Genomic DNA, 21,229 nt, shown 5'->3' on the forward strand with positions numbered 1-21,229 from the left:
TTGTAAATAGCATGAAAGAGAAGAAAGGTCTATGTAACGTTGCTCTTGCTTAGTTCTATGTTTTCCTGCTCGTTATGCACACCAATTGCTTGGTTCTTTCTTGCATTGTTTTATTTTTATTTTTTTTAATTTTATTTTTTACTTTACAATACTGTATTGGTTTTGCCATACATTGACATGAATCCACAACAGGTGTACATGAGTTCCCAACCCTGAACCTCCCTCCCACCACCCTCCGCATATCATCTCTCTGGGTCATCCCAGTGCGCCAGTCCCAAGCATCCTGTATCCTGTATTGAACCTAGACTAGTGATTCGTTTCTTACATGATAGTATACATGTTTCAATGCCGTTCTCCTAAATCATCCCACCCTCTCCCTCTCCCACAGAGTCCAAAAGTCTGTTCTTTACATCTGTGTCTCTTTTGCTGTCTTGCATTGTTTTAGAAAGGGAGAATCTGGGTGTCTTTGCTGGTGTTTTCATTTTTAAAATGGCCCACGAGAATATTGAAAACTACATATCAGAATTCATTCAGGTAGGCAAAAATGAGGTAGTAAAGGGCTTGGCTGATAACTTCCACAGAGGCAGGCTTGGGAGGGATGGTGTGAATGGTGAAGAGCTGGTGGGAAGCCTTCTAAAGAGCAGCCTCAGGTCCGTGCGCCGGCACCATCCGCTATTGAGTTATCACGGCGTCTGCTCAGCCAGCTAAGTACAAATTAATCTCTCGTGGCTGACCAATTACGCACAGCCTTTTGTGAGCAAACAAGTTAAAAGAAACGCATTAGGTAAAGCAAGGGCTAGCAGCTCTTGGAGTGAGAGAATGGGTGGGCCTGCAGTGTCAGAAGGCATTTGATTTCACAGCTGTCATCCAGCTAAGCTTATCAGAAGGTCTGAAATTGACTATATCACATCACGTGTGTGGACACATATTCATTACTTGGGTAAACACACACCTTTGTGCACCTGGGACGGTGCCAGGTTACAACTGTAGTCCTTGGATAATTATTAATAGCACGCCCTTTCACTCTCAGATGAGTCTTGGATTGGACAATGAGTTATATGGTTCCTTTAATTACAAGCACATAGCATGTCTCTGTGTATAATAAAGAACACATGATTTATAATATTGGCGGAGTCTTAATAGGGCTCTGGTTAAGGTATGCCTTTTGTTTGTTTTCTCCAGTAATATAAATCAACGTTGTATCCTGGAAAAATCTGGCCTTTGGAAAAAGCCAACCTAGACCCTATTATAGAGAGTGATGGGGTCTGGTAGTTAAGACACGTGGTCCAAACCTGACCATCTGGGTTCCAATCCCAGCTCTGTCACTTACCAGCCGTGATTACTTGGGCAAGTTACTTAATCTCTCTGTGTTTATTCTCTGACCCATAAAAAGGATATCGAGGAACCTACCTTATAAGGTTGAAATGAGGATCAGAGGAGTTAATAATTAATGCACATGCAACAATGACTAATGTTAACTAAGCCCTTAGTAAATATTTGCTATTATTTTAGTCTTAGCTTTAGTGTTCAGCAGCTTGGCCATTGGGATGGAGCGCTCTGAACCATGGTTCCCTGTAAAGTGAGCTTACTGATTTCTGCCTCTTGGAAACGCAGTGAGCATCCATTGGGATCAGGTGTGTGAAGAGTTTAATGTGGTACCCAGGTGTCAATGATGTCTCAACGAATGGGATGAGAAGAATCTCTGATAGCTCATGGAGCGCATCTCTCCTCTAGTTTGTTTCTTGCAAAATTTAAAGTTGTTTTCAGTCAGGCTGTGAAGCCCATAAGTAAATTTCCCAAGGCTTGTCTCTGTCGTCTGAATGATGTAGAGAGAGCATAAGCCTGGGAGTGATTGCAATGGAAGTAGTAAAGAGTTTTGAAAGTGACCTGAATTTTTACAGGCTTTTTAGATCACCAAATGCTAAATACCCTGAAAGCATTAATTGTTTAGTCATGTCCAACTCTTTGTGACCCTCTGGACTATAGCCCCCCAGGCTTCTCTGTCCATGGAATTCTCTAGGCAAGAATACTGGAGTGGGTTGCCATTCCCTTCTCCAGGGAATCTTCCCCACCCAAGGATCGAACCTGGGTTCTCCTGCATTGCAGGCAGATTCTTTACCATATGAGCCACCAGGGAAGCTAAATGGCATTGTAAAGGTTTTGTTTTTGTTTGTTTTAATCTTTCCATCCCCCTTCCTAATTGCCCTTTAGTCCTCCAATGTCTACAAGTAATTTCAGCTTCCAATAATGTTTCTATTTCAGTCAGTTCAGTTCAATCACTCAATTGTGTCTGCCTCTCTGCGACTCCATGGACTACAGCACACCAGGTTTTCCTGTCCATCACCAACTCCAGGAGCTTGCTCAAACTCAAGTCCATTGAGTCGGCAATGCCATTCAGCCATCTCATCCTCATCCTGTCATTCCCTTTTCCTCCCGCCTTCAATCTTTCCCAGCATCAGGGTCTTTTCCAGTGAGTCAGTTCTTCCCATCAGGTGGCCGAAGTATTGGAGTTTCAGCTACATCATCAGTCCTTACAATGAATATTCAGGACTGATTTCCTTTAGCGTGGACTGGTCGGATCTCCTTGCAGTCCAAGGGACTCTCAAGAGTCTTCTCCAACACTACAATTCAAAAGCATCCATTCTTCAGCACTCAGGTTTCTTTATAGTCCAACTCTCACATCCATTAATGACTACTGGAAAGACCATAGCTTTGACTAGATAGATATTTATTGGCAAAGTAATGTCTCTGCTTTTCAATATGCTGTCTAGGTTGGTCATAACTTTTCTTCCAAGGAGCAGGCACCTTTTAATTTCCTGGCTGCAATCACCATCTGCAGTGATTTTGGAATCCAAGAAAATAAAGTCTATCACTGTTTCCATTGTTTCCCCATCTATTTGCCATGAAGTGACGGGACCAGATGCCATGATCTTCGTTTTCTGAATGTTGAGTTTTAAGCCAACTTTTACACTCTCCTCTTTCACTTTCATCAAGAGGCTCTTTAGTTCTTCTCTTTCTGCCACAAGGGTGGTGTCATCTGCATATCTGAGGTTATTGATATTTCTCTCAGAAATCTTGATTCCAACGTGTGCTTCATCCAGCCCAGCATTTCTCATGATGTACTCTGCATAGAAGTTAAATAAGCAGGGTGAGAATATTCAGCCTTGATGTACTCCTTTTCCTATTTGGAACAGTCTGTTGTTCCATGTCCAGTTCTAACTGTTGCTTCTTGACCTGCATACAGATTTCTCAGGAGGCAGGTAAGGTGATCTGGTGTTCCCATCTCTTTAAGACTTTTCCAGAGTTTGTTGTGATCCACACAAAGGTTTTGGAGTAGTCAATAAAGCAAAAGTAGATGTTTTTCTGGCACTCTCTTGCTTTTTCAATGATCTGATTTGATCTCTGGCAATTTGATCTCTGGTTCCTCTGCCTTTTCTAAAACCAGCTTGAACATCTGGAAGTTCATGGTTCACATACTGTTGAAACCTGGCTTGGAGAATTTTGAGCATTACTTTACTAACGTATGAGATGAGTGCAATTGTGCGGTAGTTTGAACATTCTTTGGCATTGCCTTTCTTCGGGATTGGAATGAAAACTGACCTTTTCCAGTCCTGTGACCACTGCTGAGTTTTCCAAATTTGCCAGCATATTGAGTGCAGCACTTTCACAGCATCATCTTTTAGGATTTGAAGTAGCTCAATTGGAATTCCATCACCTCCACTAGCTTTGTTTGTAGTGATGCTTCCTAAGGCCAGCTTGACTTTGCATCCCAGGATGTCTGGCTCTAGGTGAGTGATCACACCATCGTGGTTATCTGGGTCATGAAGCTCTTTTTTGTACAGTTCTTCTGTGTATTCTTGCCCCTTCTTCTTAATATCTTCTGCTTCTGTTATGTCCATACCCTTTCAGTCATTTATTGTGCCCATATTTGCGTGAAATGTTTCCTTGGTATCTCTAATTTTCTTGAAGAGATCTCTGGTCTTTCCCATTCTGTTGTTTTCCTCTATTTCTTTGCATTGATCACTGAGAAAGGCTTTCTTATCTCTCCTTGCTATTCTTTGAAAAAACTGCATTCAAATGGGTATATCTTTCCTTTTCTCCTTTGCCTTTCACTTCTTTTCACAGCTATTTGTAAGGCCTCTTCAGACAACCATTTTGCCTTTTTGCATTTCTTTTTCTTAGGGATAATCTTGATCACTGCCTCCCGTACAATGTCACGGAACCTCCGTCTATAGTTCTTCAAGCACTCTATCAGATCTAATCCCTTGAATCTATTTGTCACTTCCACTGTATAATTGTAAGAGATTTGATTTAGGTCATACCTGAATGGACTAGTGGTTTTCCCTACTTTCTTCAATTTAAGTCTGAATTTGGCAATAAGGAGTTCATGATCTGAGCCACCCTCAGCTCCCAGTCTTGTTTTTGCTGACTGTCTCGAGCTTCTCCATGTTTGACTGCAAAGAATATAATCAATCTGATTTCAGTGTTGACCATCTGGTGATGTCCATGTGTAGAGTCTTCTCTTGTGTTGTTGGAAGAGGGTGTTTGCTATGATCAGTGCATTTTCTTGGCAAAACTCTATTAGCCTTTGCCGTGCTTCATTCTGTACTCCAAGGCCAAATTTGCCTGTTACTCCATGTATTTCTTGAGTTCCTTGCATTCCAGTCCCTATAATGAAAAGGACATCTCTTTTTGATATTAGTTCTAGAAGGTCTTATAGGTCTTCATAGAACCATTCAACTTCAGCTTCTTCAGCATTACTGGTTGGGGCATAGACTTGGATTATTGTAATATTGAATAGTTTGCCTTAGAAACAAACAAAGATCATTCTGTTGTTTCTGAGATTGGATCCAAGCTCTGCATTTTGGACTCTCTTGTTGACTATGATGGCTACTCCATTTCTTTGAAGGGATTCTTGCCCACAGTAGTAGACATAATGGTCTTCTGAGTTTAATTCATCCATTTCAGTCCGCTATTTCCTAAAAGGTTGATGTTCACTCTTTCCATCTCCTGTTTGACCACTTTCAATTTGCCTTGATTCATGGACCTAAAATTCCAGGTTCTATGCAATATTGCTCTTTACATCATCAGAATTTACTTCCTTCACTGGTTACATCCACAGCTGGATGTTGTTTTTGCTTTGGCTCTATCTCTTCATTCTTTCTGGAGTTATTTCTCCACTGATCTCCAGTAGCATATTGGGCACCTACTGACCTGGGGAGTTCATATTTTCAGTGTCCTATCTTTTTGCCTTTTCACATTGTTCATGGGGTTCTCAAGGCAAGAATACAGAAGTGGTTACCATTCCCTTCTCTAGTGGACCAAGTTTTGTCAGGACTCTCCACCATGACCTGTCTTGGGTGGCCCTACAGGGCATGGCTCATAGTTTCATTGCGTTAGCCAAGGCTGTGGTCCATGTGATCAGATTGGTTAGTTTTCTGTGATTGTGGTTTCCATTCTATCTGCCTTCTGATGGAGAAGGATATGAGGCTTATGGAAGCTTCCTGATGGGAGAGACTGACTGAGGGGGAAACTGGGTCTTGTTCTGATGGGCAGGGCCATGCTCAGTAAGTTTTTAATCCAATTTTCTGTTGAAGGGCGGGGCTGTGTTCTCTCCCTGTTATTTGACCTGAGGCCAAAAATGGTGGAGGTAATGAAGATAATGGTGACCTCCTTCAAAAGGTACCATGCGGGCACTGCTACACTCAGTGCCCCCAACCTGTAGCAGGCCACCGCCAACCCGCACGTCTGCCGGAGACTCCTGGACACTCCCAGGCAAGTCTGGGTCAGTCTCTTGTGGGGTCACTGCTCCTTTCTTCTGAGTCCTGGTGCACATAAGATTTTCTTTGTGCCCTCCAAGAGTCTGTTTCCCAGTCTTGTGTAAGTTCTGGCAGCTCTGTGGTGGTGTTAATGATGACCTCCTCCAAGAGGACTTGGGCTTCTGCACCCAGAGCCTCTGCCCCTGCAGCAGTCCAGTGCTGACCCGTACCTCCACAGGAGACACTCAAACACAGTTAAGTCATAACAGAAATGAAACATGCTCAAGACTGCAAAGAAAAAATCTGTATGATAGCTTGCATTACAAAGGAGAGCATGTTTAAAATATTGCATTTCCTTTTGGTTTCTGTGGGATAAACAGAACCTAACTAAGAGTTTCATCAGTAAGAGCAACCTTTGAGAAAATGAGTAGTCATTAATTAATATGATAAACTTGATTTTTAAAACTAGCTTTATTCACTCAATATCCAAACAAGTGAGTTTTTACTTACTGCATATCATCCAATCATCTTTCATTTGATTTATTTATTCAACAAAGACTTACTTAGTGTTTACTCTGTGCCAGGCAGTCTGCCATGTTCAGAGGGTGCAAGTGTGAAAAAAAGCTGTGTCTGTCCTCACAGAGTGTACCATCTACCTAGTGTACACACTTGTCATTGGCACACATTCCTGAAACATGAAATGTCTTGAAACACACAAGTAAAAGACAAAGACTGAACTGAGAAGGAAATTCGGGGAAGGAATCAGTATTACTGATCTAGAAATAAACAGAAACCTTATATCAGTTTTGCAAGAAGATAAAGCAGGAATTTTGAGACCAGATCAGGCAAACAAACTAGAGAAATGCAACAGCCATCTCATATTAAAGTTGCCAGATGACTCTTGTTCTAATTAATGGTCTCATATCTAGCCTGAGCACAAATCTGTGTTGCATTTCCACCTCATTTGACTTAGATTTTGATGGGATGAATTAGTGCCTTGTATACCATCTACCTGTTTAAGAGAATGCTTGTGTGTGTGCTCAGTCACAGTCATGTGAGACTCTTTGTGACACCCAGGAAATAGCCTGCCAGGCTCCTCTGTCCGTGGGATTTTCCCAGCAAGAATACTGGAGTTGGTTGCCATTTCCTCCTCCAGGGGCTCTTCCCAGTCCAGGAATTGTACCCACATCTCCTGCATTGCAGATAGATTCTTTATCATATGAGCCACCAGGGAAGCCCAAGATAATGCCTACTTACAACAGATAGAAAATGGTTATAGATTATAAAAGCTTGTGATCAGAGGCCATTAAAATTGTGTTCTTCTGATACAAGAGATACAGTGATGAAGTCGAAAATGTCTGGGGAGAAATGTGCATGAAAAGTCATCATCAAAATAATCACCCAAATCTGCTGCCAGATATCATTAGTTACTGACATTTTCCAGGATGGTTAAAGAGGAAGTTCATCAGTATTGCCTGGCTCCTTGATGAAAAGGTGGTTTCTGGACCCAGCCCCCTCCCCCTCCAACTAAATGAGGATTTCTAGAGGAAGGGTCCGGGAATCTTCAGTTTTAACAACTTTGGTGGATTCCCATGCATATTGAAGCTTGAGAACCATTAAGTTAATCCATTTTACTAAGGAAGAATGTAAGCATGAACCTCAGAAAATTGTCTCCCTGAGGAAGGGGCACAGCAATAATACAGTAGGAAAGAAAAAAAGAAAACTGATAAAGCATCTCTTTGAGAAAATACAGAGGAATCTTGGAATGAGATTTTCACGATGAAATCTATATTTACAAAGAATCACTGAACCAAATGCTTTTTAGGTTTTTGAGAAGTCCAAGATAACTTTGCTAATGTTTGAGGTTGACAAGAGCCCAAATATATTTGCCAGAAGCATATTGCCCCCTCAAATTTAACCTAGCATTTTTTAGGAAATGCAACCCATTTGTTCATGATAGACCTGCCTGAAATTCATCAAAATGCAATTTTTGTAACAATGACTTGGTAGCCCTGTAGTATTTCAACGTCTTTTCTTCCCTACTTAGAAACTGAAAGTTGCCTTTGGTCAAGGACTAACTAACCCCAAACAGAGAGACTTGAGGTGATTCTAAAACACAAGCCCCACAAGTATCTGTGAGTCTCCTGCAGACTCTGGGCACTCTATTTAGAGCTGGAACCTCACCTTCAAATATCCCACTTGCCTTACAAAAAAAGAAGGCATTTAATAACAGCAGCCTGACATCCTGAAAGAGCACTGGGCTGGGAGAAAGCGTATGTTTTCTCTCTTGTGTTTTCCACCAATTAGCTGTGTGGCTTGGGGCAAATATTACAACCTCTCTGATCCTCTGTTTTTTTTCAGGTTTAAATGAGAGGGTTAAACTCTATGACCTTTGGGGCTAACGTACTTTTCTGTCTAAAGTATTGTAACCATTACTGCAACTGCTGCCTAGAAGCTTCCACGTTTTGGTTGCCCTATCTGTTTATTGCCTTTGCAAACACAATGCATCGCTGTGTCTTTGGCTTCCTGCCAGGGAAGACAAGCCAATTTGATCGTGTTGCTCCTGGATGTCAAAACATTCTCATCTGACCACGCCACAGAAGAAGTTTGTCGAAAGTGTGACTGACTGACATGATGACTGATTGGCTGATAACGGCGGCTGACAGTGATTGATCGAGTGTAAAATTATCTGCTCTCATTACTTCTGAAATTGAATTCAGATTGGTTCTATTGGAGGGTTTCCATGGAGACCATAACCTGCCTTAGCAGTTGTTTGTGGATGTGGTGGCTTATTGTGATCAATACCTGTTTCCTGTGCTGGTCTGAAGAAATTATTAGTGATTGTAGTCAGGTAGCAAGAAGCAGCCATCTATAAGGGGGAAAAAACCCCTCAAGGTTTTATTGCTACATAAAATGCGGGCTTTGTTCAGGGTTATGCTTTGGCCAACTAGTAGGTGATACCTTCACTAATTCACTGCTCTTGAATTGTTATTAGAGGATTTGCTTTTGAAAAAGAATTATAGGATTTTTTTCTCTTTGAAGAAGACGGAATAGTAGACAAATGTTCATATTCATTTTTAAAAATGTGATGTAGTAACAACAAACATTTAATCAAATCACACTCTTGTGACTACAGAGACAGGACTGGTCCCTCAGGCTTTTCCTGGGTTGTTTCTGTGAATGAAAAAGTCATTAAACTGTTTCACAGACTTGCCTTATTGATCTCTTAGAATGGCGTACTCCGTCTGCTCGTAAGGAAAGCCTTTCCTAACTGCCCCCATCAGAGTTAATTACTGCTTCCTCTCTGCTCATGTGGCATTCCTCCATCTTGTGTTACGGTGTTCATCTTGGACCTTACGACTACATCCCCTCACACTCTAGATTATGACTTCCTTGAGGACAGGTTCATTTTCTTTTTTCTCTTTATGTCATCCTCAGCATCTCATGGAGTTCCTGATACATCACAGGGGCTCAATAAATGCTAGCTGAACTGAATGAACTGGGTTTGCATTGCAAGTTCATCTCTTTTGAGACCAGTGTTTAACAGGATTCCAATACAGTGAGGTGGTGGAACCTGTGCCTGGGGGTTCGGTGACTTTGTTTCCTGTCTCCTAGCTGTGTCTGTGCCAGAGAGTGTTGCTAGGAAATCTTGTGTTATAAGAGGTTCATGTTCTATCTAAAGCTTTCCATATACATGAGTAGATTTTTTTTTGGTCTGTGTTAGGTCTTATTTGCAGTGTGTAGGCTTCTATCTAGTTGTGGCACATGGCCTCCAGAATGCAGTCTCTGTAGGTGGGGCCTGCAGACTTCGTTGCCTTGAGGCATATGGGATCTATTCCACAACTAGGGCTAGAACCTGTGTCCCCTGCATGGGAAGGCAGGTTCTTAACCAACGGACCACAAGGAAAGTTCCCATGAATAATTTAATGATTTACTACAGCTTGTAGAACAACACTGACCATACTGAGATGATAATGGGAGGATACCTAATAAGGATCAAATTTTATGCTTAGCCACATTGGTTTTTTGTTTCTACTGGACTCTGCTTTGACTTACCCTCTCCCCCCACATTTGGCTCATTAGTTGAATGCACCTTTGGGGGAATCCACTATTAAGAGCAACTAAGGTATTGGAACATTACCTTATGCCTGGTGTTACGCTTAGTCCTTGAAATCTTTTCCATTTCTTTCTCACAGCGATCATTGTCCCAATTTGAAGAGAAAAGAACTAAAACACAGAATGATTAAGTAATTTTTCTAAGCTTACACAGCCTGGAAGTGGTAAAGCCTAGGGTCTGGCTCCAAACCCTGCTCTTGAAATTTATGATGTTGTGTCTTGGTAAAAGAGTTTCAGCATTTAGTTACTCAACCACCTGCATCAAAATATGCAGAATGACATAGAGTAATCCTGCTGCTGCTGAGTCGCTTCAGTCGTGTCCGACTCTGTGCGACCCCATAGACGGCAGCCCACCAGGCTCCCCTGTCCCTGGGATTCTCCAGGCAAGAATACTGGAGTGGGTTGCCATTTCCTTCTCCAATGCATGAAAGTGAAAATTGAAAGTGAAGTCACTCAGTCGTGTCAGACTCTTAGCGACACCATGGACTGCAGCCTACCAGGCTCCTCCGTCCATGGGACCCTCCAGGCAAAAGTACTGGAGTGATGCCATTCCGACCAAAGTCAAAATCACCTCCCATGTTTGTTAAAAATACAGATAACTCCAGATCTGCTGACTCACACTCTTTTGACTAAGGCCAGTGAATCTGCTCTAAGATGTTTTATTCTGTTCTGAGCTTCAGGAGCTCTGATACTAGTTTGTGTTCTTATTTTGAGAGGAGGAGGGACAAGAGATTTCAATACCACAACTTTATAATCTCTGCTCTAAGGTAGATACACTCCTTGAGATTTGGAAGTGAAAGACAAGACTCTAGGGACTTTTGTTTCTTTGTACTGCTTAACTCTAGAAATAACCATCAGTGATAACATGAAAAAAATTTTAAAGAGAATTACCAGACTTCTGATAAAATGAGTGTTTAATGGAACAGTCTGAGAACTCATTCAAGGCATTCATGAAAAGTCATGTCCTAGTTAAGACATGACTAGTTAAGGACTAGTTAAAGACTTGTCCCAGTTAGGGGCTCAGCCAATGGTGTTAGCACTGCAGGGAGTATTGAGGGGCACATTCCACAAGAACCCTTATACAACATGCCCATGGCTTACCCTTGAACTTGATGGCCTTCCCCTAGATCTTCCTGAAGTACACATCCAGCTTTGTACTCTTTCCCTCACTGTAGTAAATGCAAATGGAGAAGGAAATGGAAACCCACTCCAGTGTTCTCGCCTGGAGAATCCCAGGGACAGAGGAGCCTGGTGGGCTGCCATCTGTGAGGTCGCACAGAGCCGGACACGACTGAGCAACTTAGCAGCAGCAGCAGGAAATGCAAACCAATGGCAGTATGTCACATCCAGTAGCAGCAAGACAAAGCTCTGTCTCCTCTAGAGGGCTCTTGATCTTTGCTTTAGTTTTGCTGATGCTCTTCTGTGTCTCATCCATGTCCAGCCATCTTTCCTATCTTTCTAGCAGAGTTTTGCCCTCTTAGCAAGAATTCTCCCTGCCAGGTGCTGCATCCAAGGAGAAATTCCCCACGTGAAAGTTTTAAGAGGCTTGTATCTCTGGGATTAATTCAGTGCTTGTTTTCTGTTGCTAGTTACCGTTCTGTGCCTGGTTTCATAAACCACTCTGAAGGGCAAAGACTGTTTCTTTTAAGTTCTTCTATTCTTTACCCTGTCCCTCACTCCAGGAACGGGCTCTGCCGTCACCACATGCCAAGGCTGCCATTACCTCTTGTTTATTTCTTTCTCCCATGCCCCTGTTTTATTGAGGTATAAGTGACATACAACACTGTATAAGTTTAAGGTATACAACATGATTTGAGATATATATATATGTGTGTGTATACGTGTGTGTGTGTGTGTGTGTGTGTGTATATATATATATATATATTGCTGAAGGAAATGGCAACCGATTCCAGTATTCTTGCCTGGGAAATGCTATGGGCAGAGGAGCCTGGAGGGCTATAGTGCATGGGTGCAAAGAGTTGGATATGACTCTGACTGAACACACATATATTGCTGAATGATCACCACAGTAGGTTTAGTTGACATCCATTACCTCACATACTTAGTAGCATTTACTTTTTTTTTTATTTTTTGCAGGTTGGAGGTATGTTCTGCCTTCTACTATTGGAATATTTATAAGACAAATGAATGCTTATAGGTTAATGGATTTTCCCATCTCTCCTTCCCCAACTTTGTTTCCCCGGTCTCTTAGAAATGCTTCTGTTCTTGTATGTATAGCCACCTTCTGTGGGTAGGGTCATAATCCTATCTTGATGTAATCGGTATTGGAATTTTGTATGTTACCTAAACTATTTTTTACTGATGTCTTCTAGAGACTCGGAGAGCTGTCATAAGGCTTACCTTCCGTGGCCTTTCAAGGTGACCAGGAGACCTCTATTTTGTTCCAGAAGCTAGTCATAGTTACAAAGCCTCCAGGTGGTTGGCCACAGGGGTCCAGCGACCTCCTCGTTGTCCAGGGAGGCTTCTGGCGACTTCAGCTGTGTGGTTCAGGCCGGATCCTTAGGACTCTTAAGTGAAACAGTCAGAAAATGACTTCATGTATTTTGCCACATGAAGCACATTTAACTGCCACTTGATTCTTTGTACTCTTTGGCTTAAGAACTCGCCTACCATTGTGTGGGGACGTAAAAAATTCTTTTTAATTTTATTCAGTTTAAAAAAAAAAAAAAGAAAGGAGAGAAAAAAGTCTACGCATTGTCAAAATATTTGCTTAATCTTGCAGATTTGGGAAGTTGTGTAGCTGCTTGCTCTGACAGACCAGAACAATGGTCATTAAATGAAAAGCAGATGCAATAAAGTGCGCAGTAAAAGCCTTCTATTACGGGCTGTAAGGGGAAAAAAAAGAGTTGTTAACAGAACACAGTAAGCGTTATGGAATAAATCAGAACAAAACCATTCCCAATTACTGTACAAAGATAATTAAAGTCTACAACGCTAATTAAGGTCTGTTTATATCTATTTCTGTTTGTGTACAAACATATGCACATAGTTAAATATTTTTGATTGTTTTTTATGCGATACTAACTTCAGAGTTGAATCTCTCTGAATTTAACTTTTGTTTTCATATCACCAGGAAGTAGTCTCCAGAAATTGAAACTCCAGCTTTCCCTCCTTGATTTTACTTTATTTTTCTTGGCTAACTTAGAAAATTCTTCAAATATATAACACTACTTCCTTGAGTGTGTTTTATTGGGTCTGCTGTGTTTTAGGTGGGATCAGCTAGGTTTCCCCACCACTATCACCGCCATTTTTCTATTTTTTTTAATATAAATTTATTTATTTTAATTGGAGGTTAATTACTTTACAATATTTTATTGGTTTTGCCATACATCAACATGAATCTGCCACAGGTATACACATGTTCCCCATCCTGAACCCCTCTCCCTCCTCTCTCCCCTTACCGTCCCTCTGGGTCATCCTAGCCCCAAGCATCCAGTATCCTGCATCGAACCTGGACTGGCAATTCGTTTCATATATGATATTATACATGTTTCAATGCCATTCTCCCAAATCATCCCACCCTCTCCCACTCCCTCTCCCACAGAGTTCAAATGACTGTTCTATACATCTGTGTCTCTTTTGCTGTCTTGCATACAGGGTTATCATTACCATCTTTCTAAATCCCATATATATGCGTTAGTATACTGTATTGGTGTTTTTCTTTCTGGCTTACTTCACTGTGTATAATAGGCTCCAGTTTCATCCACCTCATTAGAACTGATTCAAATGTATTCTTTCTAATGGCTGAGTAATTCTCCATTGTGTATATGTACCACAGCTTTCTTATCCATTCGTCTGCTGATGGACATCTAGGTTGCTTCCATGTCCTGGCTATTATAAATAGTGCTGTGATGAACATTGGGGTACACATGTCTCTTTCAATTCTGGTTTTCTTGGTGTGTATGCCCAGCAGTGGGATTGCTGGGTCATAAGGCAGTTCTATTTCCAGTTTTTTAAGGAATCTCCACACTGTTCTCCATAGTGGCTATACTAGTTTGCACCATTTTTCAAAGAAAATGAATTTTTCTTTGAACTTGACCCATATGCCAAATTATATTCACACGTTAGTGTTCCATAGGATTACAAAATATCCTTTGGATATGAATCTCAAGAAGACTCAAACTTGAAGAATGAGAAATTGATAAATAATCCTCCCTACTGGCAGTTCCCCAGGGTTTTCTTCACAGGCTATAAATATCACATAAATATTCCCTGAACTGTAAGCTGTAATTTTTTGGATGGATGTCAATGCCTTTTAAGAGGGAACAACAATGAGCTATAATTATCATTCAAAAGTGATCAGCTAAACAATTGGAAAGGCAGTAGCTTTCAGCAAAGGTCCAGGAATAGCCTCTGTATATACTGTACTTGACTCAACCTTGGGAATTAGGCAGAAACTTAATTCCAACTGGATGTTGATATTCTTTTGAAAATCACTTGATACCAACAGCTCACCAATCATATTTTTCAAAGAAAACAATTTCTTCTCCCTTTTCTCTTTCCCCTTCTTTGACTCCTTACAAACTCACCTACTTTGTGTATTTTCCCCCTAAGTTGCAGTCCACCCAAGATTTAATATAGTTGCATTTCTTCCTTTCAAGACTAAGCAAGGACTTGTCTGTGTTTCAGAACTGTAGCAGCCTTTAAAGAGCAGTGGCCAGCCTTCATTCTCGACCAACACTCTCCAACAGAATTATTACACAAGTGGCATAGATAATTTAACTTTCTAGTAGTCATATTTTAAGAAAGCAAAAAGAAGCAGAGGAAATTAATTTTGATAATATGTTTTAACAATATATTTTACTTTTTTTTTTTTCATACTTAGTCTTTGAAGTCCAGTGTGTATTTCACACTTAGAGCACATCTCAGTTTGGACTTGTCTCATGCTCACATGCTTATTAGCTCTATGGATTGATGGTGAGCACATTGAATAGCACAGCTGTAAATGATACCTGGTGTTAAATTCACAGACTCTGGAACTTTGAGTGTCGTGTTTAAACGGAGCTACTTCTTAGGTCAGTTTGGAGGTAATGGAAGAATCAACCCCTGCTTCTCCCTTGGCTGACAATGGAGTTGGAGAAAAGTATATGGCAGGAGGTCTTGTAGATTTGGAGGGTCCAACTGGTAGCATAATTTGTTTTTGTTGGAACATAAAGCTATCCATTTGGGGCTCTAGAGTTCTACTTGTATGAGAGTCCTCTCTTATTGGGCTTATGTTCTGATTAGGAATGAGCTAGGTCTTAATTAACTAGAAGGATCACGTTGGGAAGAATTACTTCTCACCAAACAATCTGGTGGCTCAGAGGTTAAAGCGTCTGCCTCCAATGCCGTAGACCTGGGTTCAATCCCTGGGTCATGAAGATCCCCTGGAGAAGGAAATGGTGACCCACTCCAGCATTCATGCCTGGAGAATCCCATGGACGGAGAAGCCTGGTAGGCTACAGTCCACAGGGTCACAAAGAGTCGGACACGACTGAGCGAATTCACCTTCACCTTCAAACAATCTCAGAACAGAAGGAATGTGAGAATTACAGGAAGGTTCAGCACTCCTCTCTCTTATTTTCCTGAGGCTACTCCTGCTGTATCAGAGACTCTGGGTGCCTTGTCTTGTACCCATAGCCTAGAGCCTAAACCTATTCCCAGCTCAGTGATAAACACACACAGAGTTCTTGGGGTGGAGCCAAGAGAGTGCAGACTTGGAAAATTGAAGAGTCCTCTGTTTGAACAGCTGGGTGACTTGAAGCCAATCGCAGATCTGAATCTGTTTCCAACTCTATAAAACAGCAAAGATAGTGCCTACCTTGCAGAGTTGTTTGAGGAGCAAATACTACAAAGTGTATAAAGCATCTGGCCGAGTGTCTGACACATAGTAGGCAGTCAATAAATGATAGCTATCATTGCACTATATTGTATAACTATGAAGTGTTTGTGTGGACATAATAAACAGTCCCATATTGAGTTACTGTCCCAAGCTGCCACTGTGACCCTGTGCAGGAAGATTCCTTGTATGGCTCTATAGTCCATGAGTGAAAACTAGGTTCTCTAGTTTATGATCTGTATGAAGGTACTTCTTGCTGAAGCTAGGGCAGGAATCTGTAGATATCTGGACTATGTTATAAAACTAAGTGTTAAACTCCTATCTCTCTTCATTTTTTCAGAATGATTTCAAACTGTGAATGTAAAATGTCTTAAACATGTATACTTGGTCCAGCCTGAGTGTATTACTTTGTGATTAAACTCCTGGTGGTCGTCATCTGAAAAGTTAGGACAGGCATGCTTTGGTCTACTCTTGTTTACCAAATATAGATGAAATTCTGGGTTTTTACTTTTTAGGGGCTTCGGGTTTACTTGGAAACCAACTTTTTATTTTTTGTGTTCTCTAAAGGTTGCAAGTTAGCAAAATCTTCCACAGACGACTCCTCTGGGCCAGAGAGACTTGATTTGCAGGATTCTCTTTCATTTGCTGGGAGAGGGAGATGAGGGTCTTTGTCATTCTGATCAAAACTCTTTTCTTTAGATGCCATTGGGGCTACATTTTATAGCTTCTTTCATGATCCATAAAAGTGGTGACCGCAATTGGGTAAATGTGATGTGAGCCACTTGGAAAGCTTCTCTTGGTAATTCCACTAGCTTCAAGGGCCCTGCATGTAATTTTGCAGACCAGTCAATTTACTGAAGTGTGCTTCGTGGGCAGAGCACATGCTGAATTTGACGTACATCACTTACGTAAAATGTAATCCCTTTCATGGTGTACTTCTCTTGTGACACAAAAAGACACTGTTTCAAAGGCAAACCTTTTCTGATAATTGATGATAAAATGACTGTTCTTGGCAGGATGAGTGGGAGGGACAAATATCCTTGAACTCCTCAGAAGGGAGGGCACTAATATTGAGAACAAAATTGTGAACATCTTTATCTGTTATACAGAAACATCTGTATGTAATATTTTACTTAAGAAGGTTCTATAACCATTTCTGTGGTTCCACCCTGGATCATGATGAAACGGTAATAGGAGACTGTTGTCTAAACCTTTTTCTCCTTGCTGACATATATGGAGATATGCAGGGATATAACTTACGGGGGTATCTCTGGGAGGTTTTTTATATGGAAATAAAAGCATACTACACATATTTTTTATTTTTTCAATTTCATAGTACATCATGTACACACCTAAAATTCAGTAGATCCAGTTCTAATTCTATCCTTTACCTCTGATTTGTTAAGATCTTTAACAGCCTCCTATATGGAAATTTAAAACATACAACTACATTATATTCCCAGTCTTGATAGTAGCTCAGGGGGTTGCTAACTCCAAGTCAAATATTAGTTCAAAAAATGCATGGAAGCTAAAACAAAAAGAGTATGTCCATTGTGTAGACCAGAAAGGAAATAACTGAAATAAACTAATGGGATGCATCGTTTGCAAACACTATAGATTGTAGGTGAAGATGTGTCAAAGTAAAGTTACACTGTACCTGAAGGACAGTGAGATCTGGAGAAGGAAGAATGTAAGTTACACTTTGTAACCATCTCATTTCAATGGATTTGAATTTAGAGAAAATTTATTTATATCATAGTTTCTGCTGGCTAAACAACGGGATTTCATGTTTTTATGCAACTGTTTCTCTTGCCCATTCTTTCCCATTGCCCCAAAACTGTGAAGAGATTAATAATTGGTAAATAGACCTGGTTTGGTTTAGAAACTACTTATTGAACAGTTACGAAATCAAACAGTTTTGGTTTTGAAGTGTTTGGATAATGTTTTACACAACCTGTGGAATAATTTGTTAAAATGAAATACATGTGTGTATACACGAATACATACATATGTATATACTCTTATTGAATTTTACTGCTTTGTGAGGTTTAAACTAGCTTTCCTAACATCTTTTACAATTGTTTGAGTTTCCCTTAAAACTGAAGAAAAGACAGCTTAAAATATAGTTTGTTGTTAGAAATAAATGTGTTTGCTAAGTTGTATATACATATCACTTAAGGCAGGGATCCTCAAACTCTGGGATCTAATGCCTGATGATCTGAGGTGGAGCTGATGTAATAATAATAGAAATAAAGTGCACAATAAATGTAATATGCTTGAATCATCCTGAAACCTCTCCCCCCAACACCCCACCACAACCCACTGCTCTTGTTCATGGAAAAATTGTCTTCCATGAAACGGGTCCCTGGTGCCAAAAAGGTTGGGAACCATTAGCTTAAGCAATCAGTTTAAAATGATTTATTTTCAGAGTCCTTGAATGTGGTTCAAAGGTATGTTGCTTTGTCCATAATCACCATTTGGATAATGAGCCCCAAACCTACCTAGCAATACCATTCTCCTGCTTATCAAGCCTTCTCAAACTTCCTTTTCAGGATCCATACACCACTGATTGTCCTTTCTCTTCTGTAATCTTGTCTCAAATGCATGTGCCCACTGACATACAAGAAAGTAGCAAGACTAGTAGAAAGAACTTAATTTTCCCTTGAATCATTTGAGAACTTTCCAACCTCTTGCCCTACTACTCTGGAATACTTTAGTATATATAATCCCTGTAATACAAAGGACTGCATATCTATGATAATAACCATCGAAACCAGGAAGTTAGCACTGATACATTATAATCTTCAAGTCCATCAACCCCATTAAGTTTCACCAGTTATCCCAGTCCTTTCAATATATGTGCATATGTATGTGTATGTAAATAAAATATAAATAGTTTAATAAATTGTCTCTCTAGAGCAAAAGTTTCCACTACTGAATCATTTATTACACTTAGTTGTTATGTGTCTCTGGTTTCCTTTCATGTAGAACAGTTTCTCAATCTTTCTTGACTTTCATGACCTTAATACAGTTGGAGATTATAGGTTGGTTGGGGCTTCCCTGGTAGCTCAGTTGGTAAAGAATCCGCTTGCAATGCAGGAGACCTGGGTTCAATCCCTGGGTTGAGCAGATCCCTTGGAGAAGGGAAAGGCTACTCACTCCAATATTCCGGCCTGGAGAATTCCATGGACCGCAAAGGATTGGACACAACTGAGCGACTTTACAAAAAAGATTTTAAAAAAAGATCGTCATGACCCAGATAATCATGGTGGTGTGATGACTCACCTAGAACCAGACATCCTGGAATGTGAACTCAAGTGGGCCTTAGGAAACATCACTACGAACAAAGCTAGAGGAGGTGATGGAATTCCAACTGAGCTATTTCAAATCCTAAAAGATGATGCTGTGAAAGTGCTGCACTCAATATGCCAGCAAATTTGGAAAACTCAGCAGTGGCCACAGGACTGGAAAAGGTCAATTTTCATTCCAATCCCAAAGAAAGGCAATGCCAAAGAATGCTCAAACTACCGCACAATTGCACTCATCTCACATGCTAGCAACGTAATGCTCGAAATCCTCAAAGCCAGCCTTCAACAGTATGTGAACCATGAACTTGTAGATGTTCAAGTTCAATTTAGAAAAGGCAGAGGAACCAGAGATCAAATTGCCAACATCCATTGGATCATCAAAAAAGCAAGAGTCCTAGAAAAACATCTACTTCTGCTTAATTGACTATGCCAAAGCCTTTGACTGTGTGAGTCACAACAAACTCTGGAAAAGTCTGAAAGAGATGGGAATACCAGACCACCTGACCTGCCTCCTGAGAAATCTGTATGCATGTCAAGAAGCAACAGTTAGAACTGGACATGGAACAACAGACTGGTTCCAAATTGGGAAGGGAGTACGTCAAGGCTGTATATTGTAACCCTGCTTATTTAACTTACAGGCAGAATATATCATGAGAAATGCTGGACTGGATGAAGCACAAACTGGAATCATGATTGACGGGATAAATATCAATACCCTCAAATAAGCAGATGATACCACTCTCATGGCAGAAAGCAAAGAAGAACTAAAGAGCCTCTTGATGAAAGTGAAAGAGGAGAGTGAAAAAGTTGGCTTAAAACTCAACATTCAGAAAACTAAGATCATGGCATCTGGTCCCATCACTTCACGGCAAATAGATGGGGAAACAATGGAAACAGTGACAGACTATTTTTTTGGACTCCAAAATCACTGCAGATGGTGACTGAAGCCAAAATACTTGCTCTTTGGAAGAAAAGTTATGACCAACCTAGACAGCATATTAAAAAGTAGAGACATTGCCAGCTAAGGTCCATCTAGTCAAAGCTATGGTTTTTCCAGTAGTCATGTATGGATGTGAGAGTTAGACTATAAAGAAAGCTGAGTGCCGAAGAATTGATGCTTTTGAACTGTGGTGTTGGAGAAGACTCTTGAGAGTCCCTTGGACTGCAGGGAGATCCAACCAGTCCATCCTAAAGGAAATCAGTCCTGAATATTCATTGGAAGGACTGATGCTGAAGCTGAAACTCCAATACTTTGGCCACCTGATATGAAGAACTAACTCACTGGAAAAGACACTGATGTTGGGAAAGATTGAAGGCGGGAGGAGAAGGGGATGACAGAGGATGAGATGGTTGAATGGACTCAGCTGACTCAACGGACATGAGTTGGAGTAATCTCCAGGAGTTGGTGATGAAGTGGAAGCCTGGTGTGCTGCAGTCCATGGGGTCACAAAGAGTCAGATGTTGACTGAACTGAACTGGTCTGAGCAACTGAACTAAACTAAGTGACTTTCACTTCACTAATTCACTAGTTTGTAGAATGACACTTACGTTGGGTTTGTCTTACAATTAGATTCCAGTTATGTGGGAAGTATCAGCCTATTAAGTGTTGAAATTCCTCAAAGCTTAGTTTCAGGCCTTCTTATCTTTTCCCTAAGCCATGTTCATACACATGCATTGTTCTACTTATCCCTCTTTTATGTTGCTCACAAATTCACATCTCAAGCTTAACATTCTCCAGTAAGTTGTGGAATCTTAGAACCACTCTCTCCCTAGTTTCTTCTCTTGGTTACTAAATACCAATCTACCACCTTGTTCTTTTGATTGACTATCTTAAACATCTTGCTAAGCTGTTCATTGCGTCCTTCAGTACCCCCTTCACTTGCCATGGACACTTAACAGCCTCTTAACTCTTGTGTGTGTGTGTATCATACTTACTCCTCTCTGGCCCCCTGCAGTGTATTCTCCTTATTTTAGCTCGAGTGATCTTTTAAGAATGTGAATTTGATTGTGTCATACCCCTTGCCCTGTTTAAAATGTTCTAATGGTATCCCAGTGTGCTTAGGATAGACTAAGATGAACTTGGCTGATGGATCCTGTGTGGACTGGTCATGTCTGACCCTCTCTGCTCTGGCCACACTGGCCTTCTTCCTGTTTTTCTGACCATGCTTTCCATGCTTCCACCAAATGCAGCCCCTTTGCTTCCCCAC

The 21,229-nt window shown here is 40.8% G+C and overlaps 1 protein-coding gene across 2 annotated transcripts in view; it reads left to right on the forward strand.

The window, feature by feature from the left end:
- The window catches only part of RORA (RAR related orphan receptor A), an 807,747-nt gene that overhangs the window by 192,127 nt on the left and 594,391 nt on the right, over window positions 1-21,229 (forward strand). Inside the window, exon 1 of one of the 2 annotated variants that reach the window (XM_027971773.3) lies at window positions 1-21,229. This exon is cut by the window's left edge and continues 192,127 nt beyond it; it is cut by the window's right edge and continues 209,933 nt beyond it. The exons of the other annotated variant lie outside the window; for it this stretch is intronic. The gene's annotated coding sequence lies outside the window, so the exon portion shown is untranslated. 2 annotated transcript variants of the gene reach the window in all.

This window comes from Ovis aries, chromosome 7 (genome assembly GCF_016772045.2).
Source record: "Ovis aries strain OAR_USU_Benz2616 breed Rambouillet chromosome 7, ARS-UI_Ramb_v3.0, whole genome shotgun sequence".
Classification (NCBI taxonomy): domain Eukaryota; kingdom Metazoa; phylum Chordata; class Mammalia; order Artiodactyla; family Bovidae; genus Ovis; species Ovis aries.